We start from the raw sequence: 14244 nt of genomic DNA on the forward strand, positions 1-14244 counted from the left end.
GGGCGGCACGCCACACCCGACGGCACTTCCGCAGGTGGGCCTGGACCGAGGGCACACCGACCTCTCCCTCAACCACCGGGAATAATGGGGGCTGATACCCCAAACACACCTCAAAGGGGGAGAGGCCGGTGGCTGATGACACTTGACTGTTGTGGGCGTACTCGATCCAGGCCAGATGAGTACTCCAGGCCGCCGGGTGCGCGGCTGTCACACAACGTAGTGTTTGCTCCATTTCTTGATTGGCCCGCTCTGCTTGCCCGTTGGTCTGGGGGTGATACCCGGATGAGAGACTGACCGTGGCCCCCAGTTCCCGGCAAAAGCTCCTCCAGACGTGCGAGGAGAACTGGGGACCGCGATCGGAGACGATGTCTGATGGTATCCCATGCAGGCGGACGACGTGGTGGACCAGGAGGTCCGCTGTCTCCTGGGCCGTTGGGAGCTTCGGGAGAGCCACGAAGTGGGCCGCCTTGGAGAATCGGTCCACTATCGTGAGGATGACGGTGTTTCCCTGGGACGGCGGGAGGCCCGTGACAAAATCCAGGCCGATGTGGGACCAGGGGCGATGAGGCACGGGCAGCGGCTGTAGCAGTCCCGGAGCCTTGCGATGGTCGGCCTTGCCCCTGGCGCAGGTGGTACAGGCCTGGATATAGTCCCGGACGTTGGCCTCCAGGGACGCCCACCAGAAGCGCTGCCGGACAACTGCCACGGTTCTTCGCACCCCTGGATGACAGGAGAGCTTAGAGCCGTGACAGAAGTCCAGGACTGCAGCCCTTGCTTCTGGTGGGACATAAAGTCTGTTCTTTGGTCCAGTCCCGGGGTCTGGGCTTCGTGCCAGGGCCTCCCGGACGGTTCTCTCTACGTCCCAGGTGAGGGTGGCCACGATAGTGGACTCCGGGATGATGGGTTCCGGTGGATCCGACAACTCCGTTTTGACCTCGTCTTCGTGTACCCGGGACAAGGCATCCGATTTCTGGTTCTTGGTCCCGGGCCGGTAGGTGATGCGGAAGTCAAAACGGCCGAAGAACAGTGACCAGCGGGCTTGCCTGGGATTCAGCCGCTTGGCGGTCCTGATATATTCCAGGTTCCGGTGGTCAGTGAAAACCGTGAATGGCACGGACGTTCCCTCCAACAGGTGTCTCCACTCTTCAAGAGCCTCTTTCACCGCAAGGAGTTCTCGGTTGCCGACGTCATAGTTCCGTTCAGCCGGGGTCAACCTGCGGGAAAAATAGGCACACGGATGAAGGAGCTTATCGGTCTTCCCACTCTGGGACAGCACAGCTCCTATCCCTGAGTCCGAGGTGTCCACATCAACCACTAACTGGCGACTAGGATCGGGCTGCACCAGAACGGGTGCAGACGAGAAGCGCCGTTTCAACTCCTTGAACGCGGCATCGCAACGATCCGACCAGGTGAAGGGGACTTTTGGTGAGGTCAGGGCTGTCAGGGGGCTAACAACCTGACTGTAGCCCTTAATGAACCTCCTGTAGAAATTCGCAAAGCCGAGGAACTGTTGCAGCTTCCTACGGCTTGTGGGTTGGGGAAGGGTGAGCGCCAGATCCTTGCTAAACACCTCTGCAAGGTCATGGTACTGCACCGGCACCGTCCCTAGATTGGGCGGGACTCTGACCTCCTCCCTGGCCTGGGAACCGGGAGGAACCGAGGAACCTAAACATACCCAATGGCAGGTTTCGCTCCACTGAACCACTACCCCGGACGGCCAATCGATCCGGGGATTGTGTTTCAACATCCAGGGGAAACCTAAAATCACACGGGAGGTGGCCGGAGTCACGAAAAACTCGATCTCCTCCCGGTGATTCCCCGACACCACCAGAGTTACTGGTGGTGTCTTGTGAGTGATTGGAGGGAGTAGGGAGCCATCTAGCGCCCGTACCTGCACAGGCGAGGTAAGCGCCACCAGAGGGAACCCTATCTCCCTGGCCCATTGGCTGTCTAGCAAATTCCCTTCTGAGCCCGTGTCCACCAGTGCTGGGGCCTTCAGGGTTAAATCCTCATAAAGGATTGTAACTGGGAGTCGTGTGGCGATGTGGGTGTGTCCCACGTGCATGTCTCGGCCCACCCCTAGCCCAGTTTCTAGGGGCGGGCGTTGGTGTTTAACCACTCGGGGCAGTCTCTTAATTGATGCTCAATCGAGCCACAAACAAAACACGCCCTGCGGGCCAGCCTCCTTTGTGTACCCGGTGCCCTAAATGTTGCCCTACTCGTGTCCATAGCTTCGTCAGCAGGGGGGGCTGTAACCGCACGGAGCGCAGGGGCCGTGGAGCGTGGGGAGGGCAGAACGCGGTCGGAACCGGAAGGGAGAGGGACGACGCGTGCCTGGCCACGCCCTTCGTCTCGTTCCCGACGGCGCTCATCTAACCGATTGTCTAATCGTATGACATCTATCCATCTAAATCCCGCGGTTCGTCCTTAGCCACCAGGTGCTCCTTGAGGACCAACGACAGTCCGTTTACGAAGGCGGCGCGGAGGGCAGCGCTATTCCAGCCGGACCTCGCAGCCGCGATGCGGAAGTCGACTGCATAGGCAGCTGCGCTCCGGCGCCCCTGTCTCATTGACAGCAGCACGGCTGAAGCGGTCTCTCCTCTATTAGGGTGATCGAACACTGTTCTGAGCTCCCTCACAAACCCATCATATGTCAGAAGGAGCCGTGAACTTTGCTCCCAGAGCGCTGTAGCCCAAGCGCGTGCCTCACCACGAAGCAGATTTATCACATAAGCTACTTTGCTAGCGTCGGTCGCGTACATGACGGGACGCTGTGCGAAGACGAGCGAACACTGCATAAGAAAATCCGCGCACGTCTCCACACAGCCTCCGTACGGCTCTGGGGGGCTTATGTATGCTTCAGGGGAAGGTGGGAGGGGTCGTTGGACAACCAGTGGAACGTCGCTGTTACGCACAGGGTCGACGGGAGGGAGAGCCGCAGCGGCGCCCGGAGGGCGCGCTTCCACCTGCGCGGCGAGAGCCTCCACCCTGCGGTTCAGGAGGACGTTCTGCTCGGTCATCAATTCCAACCGAGTCGTGAAAGCGGTGAGGATCCGCTGCAACTCACCGATTACCCCTCCTGCGGACGCCTGTGCGCCCTGTTCTTCCATTGGCCGTTCAACAGCCGGTTGACGCCCCTCGGGATCCATGACGCTGGCCGAGATATCCTGTTGTGAAAGTGTAGGAACACGGATCCACAACAGGGGGCGCAAATGAACGGACAATGGAGTAAGTCAAAATAACAACGCTTTACTGTTGTGAATGTGCACAACGAATACAACCAATCACGGAAATGGACAACAGTCAATTCACAAAAGTGTCGTGTGGGCAGGCTCGAAGATAGGAGACGCCTCTCCAAGGTAAGACCGGAACCACACGGCTTCCTCCGCCACAGGACCCCGGGAATACTGGAGCCGCCAAGTCCCGAACTCCCAGGTGGCCACTGCCTTCGCGTGTCGGACCTGGTACTGCTGGCGAGGAACAAAGAACAGTTAAATGGGGGCGTGTTTGCACCCAGGACTCCGAACAGCAGGGAAGTTACCTCCACCTCTCGTTGGAACAGTAATCCACAAACTAAGCACAAATCCAAAAGGATACACTCCGTCAACTTTGATACATTACCTCTCAGGTAGAAACGATATCTCGGCAATGAGGTGGAGATGCCGTCCTGCTGATATACCCCACTGATGATTGCTGTCAGCTGTCTCAGGTGATGGGTGACAGCTGTCACCTTGGCTGCTCCCGTGAGGCGGCGGCGCCCTCTGGTGCCTGGAGCCCGCACTCCAGGCAGGGCGCCCTCTGGTGGTGGTGGGCCAGCAGTACCTCCTCTTCAGCGGCCCACACAACATATATATATATATATATATATATATATATATATATATATATATATATATATATATATATATATATATATATATATATATATATATATATCAGATTGCAATAGCCAATCACAGATTAGCCTTTCTGTCCATCATTTACCTGTATTTTGGCATGCTTGACGCCAGAAAGTTATGTTGGATCCAAAAGGATCCAAAAAGGCTAGGACCGAAAGTTATATTGGATCGGTTTCAACAGACCAATAGCGTTAGAGCTCACTGCCAACAGCTGGCCAATCAGAGCACGGCATATGAAGGTCAGGATCTAACTGACAGACGCTGGTTGAAAAAATGGCAACAAACATGTCAACAACAGTAGAAAATCATCTGCCAGCGAGGTTTGCTGAGTTCACAGAGGAGGAACTGGTGGAAATATTGAACTCCAAGGATGTCAAAAATGCTAAGAAGGTAGACAAGCATGCTACTGACGTTTTAGAAGCATTCATCGCATCGCATTCATCGAAAAGTTATATTGGATTCGGCTACGCCTCGTCCAATATAACTTTTCTTCATCCAATATTTCTCTATTTTGGACTCCTTATATACACACAAACACACGCACAGTTTTTTTCAGGTTTTTTTTTTATTTATTTTAACAAAACATAGAGACCACTAAATAATTATTACATATCATGAGAAAAACATTACATCCAAGACTTTTAATACTCTTGGATGTAATGTCTGTGGAGGAGATTCAAATTGCTTTTGGTTGAGAGGTAGGCTGTGGGACACAGAAGATTTTATTAGATATTGAGGGACATAGAGTACATGTACCTGTCTTACTGAGTGCTTTTAAATCACTAAAACCAGAAGCAATTCCACAACAAACCTCTTACTGCCAGCTGGCTTAAGATGGTATCTGATCAAGTGCACAAATGTCAATTTTGACAGACCTTCTTCAAGGCCTTTGCTGATATTTGCAAAGTATTCAACTTTTGGCTGCTGTGTGAGATGTTCTGTAATTTCCCAGAGTTTTTGGACATCATGGCTGGTCTGAACTGGTGCTGTGCAGAGAGGAACACTGTCCTTCCCGGTGAATGTGTTCTTGCTCCTACTCTGGTCAGTGTTTGCTTGGACTGGGTCCGTAGAGTTCAGTGACCTAGATGCATTTGTCAGTGAGGAATAATAAAGTAACTTCAACTTTGCACATGATGCTGTAATCTTTGTTGAATCAGTGGAAGCTCTACCAGTGCTCTGTAGTCTGCCATTAGTCTGTATGTGGTGAGTGCATCAAATTTGGAAAGAGATTTATTCACATTAGTGGTGGCATTATGTTTCTAGGAACTCTGGCTATGAGGTTGAAGCACTTCTAGGAAGAGCTTATGTATTAATCGTCACTGCACATGATGAGATTATGGCTATGCTGATACGTTTGCAGGAGGTCCAAGGTACAAGACTACAAAACTAATGCTTCTGCTTTTACTGTATGATTGTGAGCTTGAATACTAACAAAACCACCTCAGTCAATGGCTACTATTGCAAATAGTTTGTATTTAATGGCATGTTACCTAGGGTGGCCAGGATGAGTAGTCTGACTACATGTATTGTGAGGGAGCATCAGCTGCGACAATCTGATCATGTGGAGCCTTTCACTGAGCATGACTCAGCACACAACTGCCTCATTACTGATGACCCCTGTGACCAGTGCACGCCAGTGGGAACGCCAGTGTACTCTAACAATCAGATGCAGTGTACACATTGAGAGATAATGATGGCACACAGATCCTCCTTGACTGTTGCTATTCAAGATCCAAAGGTGTTCTGTGGGGTGATAAATGCAGTAATACCACCAGTGTTTTCCCATGAGCTTGACCTGACACTTTGTTATATTTGCAAAATTATAAACAAACACAGGTCATACAACCCCAAATCATACAAATGTGGTATGGAAAATGGGGGGACCACAATAATTCTTCCATTTACTTTGACTTTCATTTCATTAGAGACAGTATGAACTCAAGATATTTCATGTTTTTTTCTGCTCATCTTAATTTCACTGACTAATAAATTCACATTATTTATAATTGATTTATTAATAGCTCAATTCCCACGCTTAACGTCCGCAGCACTTTCCCCAAAAAGCTGAGACACTGCCCACTTTATAATGTTGCCATTCATTCTCCCAACATTCAAGACATTTTGGCATTTAGGATACCAAGTGATGAAACATTTCAGGTGATATTTTGTCCAGTTCTTCTTTCAAACATGTCTTAGGGTCCCTTCACACATAACACGATTGAGGCAGAATGGCACACGAAGGAGCATTCGAATGGCACTCATGGAAAATTGGAGCCACACTCAAATGCCTCATACAGCAGTCGCCGCATCCATTCAGGCACAGCACATGCACTCTACATTTGCATGCCGCTCACACTGGAAACCCATTCGAATTGCGAGCAAGATGAAGTCGTGCTGCCATCTGATAGTGCTCACAACATTCGCAAGGCATGATGTGTGCAGGCGGCCGAGGAGCTGCACGAAATCATCAGCCATGTTGAACCGTGGCTAGATGACGCGATCGAGGCAGCCTTCACACCAGTGGCCGAATAGGCATTCGACCCACTCTCAGCCGGAGTTAGCCAGAATCCAGGTGCCACCCACGAACATCCAACACCATTTGAGGGGCACTTAGAAAAGGCGGAGCCATTTGCACAACCACCACGAGAGTAGAGAGCAGGCGACCACATTCGAGCTGGCTGCATGAATGGCCTCGCCACTAGTGGAAGTTGCCTTTCTAAGCCCAATGAGGAGGATATTCCACAGAGTCGGAGCATGGCAAAAAAAGATTGAAGCCTACTGACTTCTTAACCCTTGGGACACAGAGCAAGTCCGCATCCGCATTGGAGTTGCACTCAAATCTCGTTGCAATGCAAATTACAATGACAATAAAGGCGATTCTGATTTTGATTCTGATCCAGTGATCACAGGGCATGAGGAGGCACATTAGGCTTTTTAACAAGTGAATAATCCAATTGTAATTTGTGCAGTTAGAAGGTGATATGCATCATTTACTTTAATTTTAGAGATTGCTTTGGTTTTTATTTCATAACTGCATCAAGAAATAAATTGTTTTTGCTTGAATGTGGACTGGGTACCTCAGTTATTTTGATGATGTCAGTCTACATTATAAACTTAACCCTCTGGGGCTGACGCCGTCGTATACGACGGCCAGTTACATGTTTTACTAAATTATAAATAACTTTTTAAAGATATAAGATAGAAACATACTTTTTTTGCTGAAAAGGTAACTCCGCAGACTGTTGGCCAGCCATCCACCATCTTTGTACTCCTCATAGAAGCTGTGTGATGGTTCACCGTCACATGGTTTTCCAATATCCAATCGTAGGGCAGAACAGTCTCACATGGTATCCCAAAGATCGTTTCTAGGTGTAATGTGTTACTCTGTGGCATGTAAATTTTAATTTATTTTCATTTATATAGCGCCAAACACATCACAACACATCTGCCTCAAAGCGCTTCACACAGGTAAGGTCTAACCTTACCAACCCCCAGACCAACAGTGGTAAGGAAAAACTCCCTCTGAGGAAGAAACCTCAAACAGACCAGACTCAAAGGGGTGACCATCTGCTTGGGCCATGCTACAAACATAAATTACAGAACAATTCATGGACGAATATACAAGAAATGCTATTGGCGTACATGACAGGAGGATCGCCAACACGAATACAACTCCCATCTCTGGATGGAGCTGCACCTTAAACAGAGAAAAAACAGAATCAGGCATTAGAAAGACAAAAAAAATACTGTATAATTTGCCAGCATTAGGCAACAAGAAAAACAGAGAAATACTAAGGTGATCGCCGGCCACTAGCCCTAAACTTCATTAAAAGACCCAGAATTTAGGTAAAGTTGAGGCCGCAGCCCGCTCCAATTTCTAATAAATGAATTAAAAGAGTAAAAAGCGTAAAACAAAACTGTACCAGTATGCTAGCCATATGAAAGGGAAAATAAGTGCGTCTTAAATCTAGACTTGAAAATCTCCACAGAATCTGACTGTTTTATTGATGCAGGGAGATCATTCCACAGAACAGGGGCACGATAAGAGAAAGCTCTGTGACCCGCAGACTTCTTATTAACCTTAAGGACACAAAGTAGTCCTGCACCCTGAGAACGTAAAGCCCGGGCCGGTACGTAAGGTTTAGTTAGGTCAGCTAGGTAGGGAGGTGCCAGTCCATGAATAATTTTATAGGTTAGTAGCAGAACCTTAAAATCTGATCTCACTGGGACAGGAAGCCAATGAATGGATGCCAAAATGGGTGTAATGTGGTTGTACTTTCTGCTTCATGTCAAAAGTCTGGCTGCAGCATTTTGAACCAATTGGAGACCCCTAATGCTAGACTGCGGTAAACCAGAAAATAGAACATTGCAGTAGTCCAATCTAGAAGAGATAAATGCATGGATCAGGGTCTCAGCATCAGCCATAGACAGGATGGGACGAATCTTCGCTATATTTCGCAGGTGGAAGAAAGCAGTCGTAGTAATATTTCTAATATTGAGGCCAAAGGACAACGAGGATCAAAAAATTACCCCAAGGTTCCTCACTGCTGCCTGCACTGGATGACGGTGATGTCATCCATTGCAAAGATGGTCGGGCCGTGATGACATCTTCAGCTACAGCGACAGACTGGTCCTGAGGACTTCATCCATGGTAGAGGTGGCCTGCTCCTCTGTAGCGTCATCAGGGCCCGGGATTATTGACCCCTCTGTGAAGTCTTCTGGAGCTAGGCTGATCACCTCTGTTTCCACCGGCCTGCTGCCAGACCTGCACACTGACCTGTATAACATGGCACATTGGTTAGGATGTCCCACCCACTCCCCAGAGCCCAGGGGTGGCCCTGCTGAGGAGCCCAACATCTCCTCCTTGACTGAACCCAATGCCGGTGCCGACTGGAGGTATACCGCCTTGGTATTGCCCTGTGGCGCGGAGGCCGACAATTCCTCTCTGATGTTAGCAGAGGCTGAGACAGGAGACACTCTGTGATGTCTTCACGAGTGGAAGCTGGTTGTTCCCATGCAACGTCATCAGGGGCCGGGACAGCGAACCCTTCGGTGACGTCTTCAGGGGCGGAGCAGGCTCCTTCCGCCTCTCTGTGTGCCATCGCACTCACGCATGGACCTGCAAGACAAATCACAGTGGTTATGTTGCCCCACAACAACCCCAGAGCCATGAGACAGCTCTGTTGAGGAACCAAGTGTCTCTTCCTGGACAGGCCCTGAGGCAGGCACCGGAGAGCTGACTCCAGCCTCTGCAGCTGTCGGTTGGTGGTCGCCTCCGTCGTACCTTGAGCAGCCTTTCCTCTTTTTCTCCCTGGCACCGCCTGAACCACAGGTGATGTTTGGCTAGGGCGGTGACCTTGGAGGAATGGCTGAGTCCAAAAGCCGGGATGATGCAGGGACCACTGGCAGCGGGAGAGGTGTGAGGGATGTCAGCAGTGGCGGTGTCTGGACCATCAGGGGTGATGCTGATCTGGACTCTGGCAGTAATATGAATTTTTATTGTAATTCATTATTATCAGGTTGTCCTAAAAGTTCCCTGAAAAGCCTTCAGTTAATTCAAAATGCTGCAGCTAGGGGTTGTAAGTGTAGAATGGGAGGCAGAGCCTTCAGCTTTCAGGCTCCTCTCCTGTGGAACCAGCTCCCAATTCGGATCAGGGAGACAGACACCCTCTCTACTTTTAAGATTAGGCTTAAAACTTTCCTTTTTGCTAAAGCTTATAGTTAGGGCTGGATCAGGTGACCCTGAACCATCCCTTAGTTATGCTGCTATAGACTTAGACTGCTGGGGGGTTCCCATGATGCACTGAGTGTTTCTTTCTCTTTTTGCTCTGTATGCACCACTCTGCATTTAATCATTAGTGATTGATCTCTGCTCCCCTCCACAGCATGTCTTTTTCCTGGTTCTCTCCCTCAGCCCCAACCAGTCCCAGCAGAGGACTGCCCCTCCCTGAGCCTGGTTCTGCTGGAGGTTTCTTCCTGTTAAAAGGGAGTTTTTCCTTCCCACTGTCGCCAAGTGCTTGCTCACAGGGGGTCATTTTGACCGTTGGGGTTTTTACATAATTATTGTATGGCCTTGCCTTACAATATAAGGCGCCTTGGGGCAACTGTTTGTTGTGATTTGGCGCTATATAAATAAAATTGATGATGATGATGATGATATGAATGAACTTGGCTGAAATGCAGAAGGCTGTGGAAGAGCCAATTTCAGGATGTTAAACATCAGGCTGAACATGAAGAGTGAAACAGTAGCTGATCTGGCGAGACGGTGGGTGACTGGAGTTTAGGTAACAGTTGTCACAGAGTGGATGTGTGGTTATGAAGGGATTCCAGATCAGTGGCTGCAGGAGGGTGAGATCAATCTTAGTAGGTATGACTGCCAGGTGTGGTGGATATGGGTTCTGACCTGTGTTTGGAGGTGAATATGTCAGAAAAAATGTCACTGTCCTGGTCTGTTTGCCCTTGGTCTGTTTGCTGAATGGACGGGGGCGTGGCTGGCTGCCACCAGCTGCTGACACATCTCTGGTCCTGCATGTCACAGGTGCAGAACATGCACTGTGTTTTGACGGACATGCGCGTGTGCTTGCTTTCTTCACGTGGAAATACATAAAAACATGTATCACTTTTGCGACAGAGAAACGGACCATCAGTTCATGTGGACACGCAGCAGGCGTCACGTCTGTCTGACAGGACACGTTTATCTGCTTGTTGATTTTAGTCATTTCACCCTCCTCTTATAAGACAGTGATTGTAGCGCAGTAGTAAAGTTTCCATCTGGGAATCAGAGCTTTTGTAAATTGCAGGTTTGAATCCTGTGAGTGGCATTTATTTTTTAATTAACCAGGGTTATTTAACTGCAGGGTTCTGTATTGCGTCCCCTTTTATTTAATATTTATATCAACCCAGTGATATTCACTAATTATACAGCTGGTATTTATTTTATTTTAGTCCACATCAGCGGTGTGATGTGGTACAACACGTCCCAGCTGCTCACACTGTATTCCTGCTTGCACAACACCGTCGTGTGCACGAACCGTCACAGCAGGATCATTCATGCCTGCCCGTCGGCTCGATGTTTTCGTGGTTCACTCATATGAGCTGTTCCGTTGTGATTCGCCCTGATTTGTACTTATTCATACGATGTGTGAAGGGGCCCTAATGCACAGACATAAGGCCCAGACAGGAAGCAAGAGGACACATACATACCAAGACACAAAGCCACATGGGAGACAGACATGCCCAACACACGACAAATGAAGAGGACATAATGCACAGACAGGGACTAACAGGGTACGTCCACAACATTACATTTACAGAGGATGAGCACTTTTGTATTCAAGCATTTAGTCATAAGAGACTTACTCCCACCTATATGGAAGCAACTAGTACAACAGAATGGCTTATCATGTTCCTTGTTTGATCACAAATCTCTGGTTACTTTAAATCTAAAAATGCCATTTTGTGAAACTGTAATATTTGGTTGAAAACAGACAGTTCTTGAGGGTGGTTCTCCTGTTTGTCACACACTGAGTGCAAGATTAATTTATGGAAGGGCCAATGACGAAGAATCACCCTGTCAAAAACCTTTTCACACCTGCTCTGTCACTGCCAGCCAACATGTGCTGAAGCGAGCTGCAGGTCTGTGTCACTGGCTTCTTTTAGAGGACTGCAGCTGGGGGTGATGTTGTCAGCAAACACAAGTCTTGAGGGGTGTCCCTGTAGCGTTGTGTTACCGTCATACTGAGTGGGACAGAAACAACATGTTGTCTCACACCCTGTGAGTCTCTTGTCACATTGCCCTCAGTGGCTGTGCCTTGATTTAACGCTTACTGATGTCGAAGGTGAGGATGCTTCTTCCTGTAATGATTGCCAGCACTGTTGCTGTTTGTGTGCTGTAAGGAAGGAAAATAAGTGAAATTACAAGATTGAGGAGATCATTTAGGACAGGGGTGGGCATCGAGGGCCGAGACACTGCAGATTTTCCTTGCAACCATCTCAGCAGGTGGGTTGCTGATGAGCTTCTCCCCTGAACATAAACACCAGATAGTCATTGAAATCACCTGTTGAGGTGATTGGTTGCAAAGAAAACCTGCAGTGTCTCAGCCCTTCATGGCACATGATTGCCCACCCCTGGTTTAGGGAATAACCCCCTTGTGTCTGATGATTTGCGGACATTCATGCTGGTTATTACGGTTGCAAATTGAGCTTTACCGGCGACCATATAACAGCATGAACGTCTACAAATCATCAGACACAACAAGGGTGTTATTCCCATTCTAATCCAATTTCATCATTTGCACGGTTTATTTTTCTGTAGGTAATTTGGTTGGCGAGGCTTACCATGAGGCAGCGTCGCTCCAACCACTGTCAGGGCGCGGAGTAATCCATCAAATGTGAAAATCCATCACCATTTCGTCGGCATTGGTATGCGACTTTCTCTCAGTGTCAGCTAACAGCGCTAACAGCTAGCAGTGTGCACAGCTGGTGTTCTGTCGAATTGTGCGTCTCGTCGCATAAATCAACACTTCTGCATCCTGACAATACTGCGCATGTGTGCCCCAATATATGGTCTGATATCTGACACGATTAACCAATCAGATTTGCAGAAAAAATGTAATTTGATTAGAATGCTTGTTATGCATCACATGCTTGTTTTGTTTCACACATACTTTCTCACCCCACATTAGTGGCTATAGACAGGGTGCACTCATTACAGAATCTGTGCATTGATTTGAAATGACCATATTTGATGGTTATATAGCTCCAATTTTATTTGTGGTGTTAGACATTCCAGAGAAGCTGTGGAGAACATTTTGTTTTTGATGATTCTGCCTTCACTCTTACCCCAATAATTACCTCAGCAAGGAATCTGTGACAGGCAACAAACATGTCCCAACCTCCTCTCCTATTAAATGAAGCAAACCTAAAAGTGGCAAATCTTGCACTTCCTTGCATGGCCTCTTGAGTTTGGCTCCAAAAGTGAGCCATTCGCCATTGGGCCCCATGTTAAAATCCCCAACTTTAGAGCAGAAATAGACATGTTTGCAGCCTGGTACAAAAACAAACAAACAAACAAAAACAAACAAACAAAAAACTGTTAACTCATCAGTTTAGGATATTTTAAGCCATAAACTTATGAATAATTGGGGTATGGTCATTTTGAGTGACAGCTGGTGTGTTGGCTGAGCCATGTCCAGAGCCCTGCTAGGAGAGGCCACTAGCTGTTGCTGAGTGTCCATGTTTATCCTTTCTCAGCATTTTAATACCAATATCTGAGATACTAGGGATTAATTGTACTAACAGATCTAAGAAGGTTGGGTAAGGTTAGACCTTACCCTCATGAAACACCTTGGGGGAACTTATATTGTGATTTGGTGCTATGTAAATAAACTGAATTGAATTGAAGTCTGTGCTCCAGTATTTCCATTGAGTAAAATGTTTGTGTTATTTAATTTGTATGTTAACACCGTTAGCACTTAACTGGTGTCTATAGGTTGATGATGTTAGATCCACTGTTACTCCATGGTTTCTGAGGCAATAAGCCAGTGATAATTTTTAATTTTTAATGTTGATCATGAAGCTGTATAACTGGGGATACAAAATGCAAAATATGCACTATGCACAATTTCTCCAATCACAGGCAGAGAAGCCTATAACTTCTTCTGGGTTGTCTGGATGTCTTGGTTGCTTTCCTCATTCTTCTCCTTCTTGCACAGTCACTCAGTTTTTGAGAACTGTCTACCCCACTGTAGAGTGCCATACTGTTGGTATTTCTTCATAAGTGATGTAAATAGTTCACGACATATTCAGTGACTTGGAAATGTTCATGTATCCATCCCCTGACTTGTCTGAAGAAAACTGGCAAATAACTAATCATTTACAAGTATTATACCAAAGGGGCCCATTACTTATGCAACCCATCATCTTGACTTTTATATTTTTAATTAATTTATATCAAGTTGTAGAAATTTACTTTCAGTTTGAGTCTAAGGAAGATAATTTTAGAAATTTTTATATTGAGAAGCCTGATTTACTTTTTGTATTTGAAATGCCATAAACAAATTAAAATGTGTGAAATACCAAGGGGCTGAATACTTTTGCAAGCCACTGTATGTCATTCATAATTTGACATGAATGCACATTCCTGAGCCATCCAGCAGGGGAACAGTAGTGTTCAGGTGGTGAGGTAGGCCTGTGATATTTTTTTTTTATAAGCAAAGCAAAGTTGCTTTTATAATTAATCTGATGCATGAATATAAACAATCATATCATTTCATCTTTACTATGTGCTCTTTATGTTCATTAATTATAAGATTTTAGTATACATGGTCCGGGCAACTTTTTCAAA

The 14244-nt window shown here is 47.5% G+C and overlaps 1 protein-coding gene across 1 annotated transcript in view; it reads left to right on the forward strand.

The window, feature by feature from the left end:
- Nucleotides 1-14244, forward strand: part of LOC117507295 (solute carrier family 2, facilitated glucose transporter member 9-like) — a 389118-nt gene that overhangs the window by 170289 nt on the left and 204585 nt on the right. The window lies entirely within an intron of this gene.

The sequence above is a fragment of the Thalassophryne amazonica genome, chromosome 3 (genome assembly GCF_902500255.1).
Source record: "Thalassophryne amazonica chromosome 3, fThaAma1.1, whole genome shotgun sequence".
Classification (NCBI taxonomy): Eukaryota; Metazoa; Chordata; class Actinopteri; order Batrachoidiformes; family Batrachoididae; genus Thalassophryne; species Thalassophryne amazonica.